This window comes from Halyomorpha halys, unplaced genomic scaffold, assembly GCF_000696795.3.
Source record: "Halyomorpha halys isolate HHAL.00 unplaced genomic scaffold, Hhal_1.1 Scaffold136.1, whole genome shotgun sequence".
In the NCBI taxonomy this organism is placed as follows: Eukaryota; Metazoa; Arthropoda; class Insecta; order Hemiptera; family Pentatomidae; genus Halyomorpha; species Halyomorpha halys.
In genome coordinates, this window is record NW_027111614.1 from 395,045 (window position 1) to 395,279 (window position 235).

General features: G+C 34.5%; 1 protein-coding gene across 1 annotated transcript in view; it reads left to right on the forward strand.

Annotated features, from left to right (window-relative positions):
- Positions 1–235, forward strand: part of LOC106678382 (gametogenetin-binding protein 2-like) — a 20,287-nt gene that overhangs the window by 13,674 nt on the left and 6,378 nt on the right. The gene's annotated exons all lie outside the window — the stretch shown is intronic.

Genomic DNA, 235 nt, shown 5'->3' on the forward strand with positions numbered 1-235 from the left:
CCACCAATTTTTGTCTTGGGACAAAAATTTCAAAGTTTAATTTACAATGATTAGTTCGAGGAAAGCAATGGGCCAATTTCATGAAAAATAAGAAAAGATTCTACTCAAATTGAACAAACAATATCAACTGAAAGGTTAATTTGACTGAAAGATTTGTTCTGTTATCCTCCTCTCCCGAAGTGCACTCTTGAACGGATAATTTGTCTCCCCGAGATGATCCAATAATTTCGCTGTA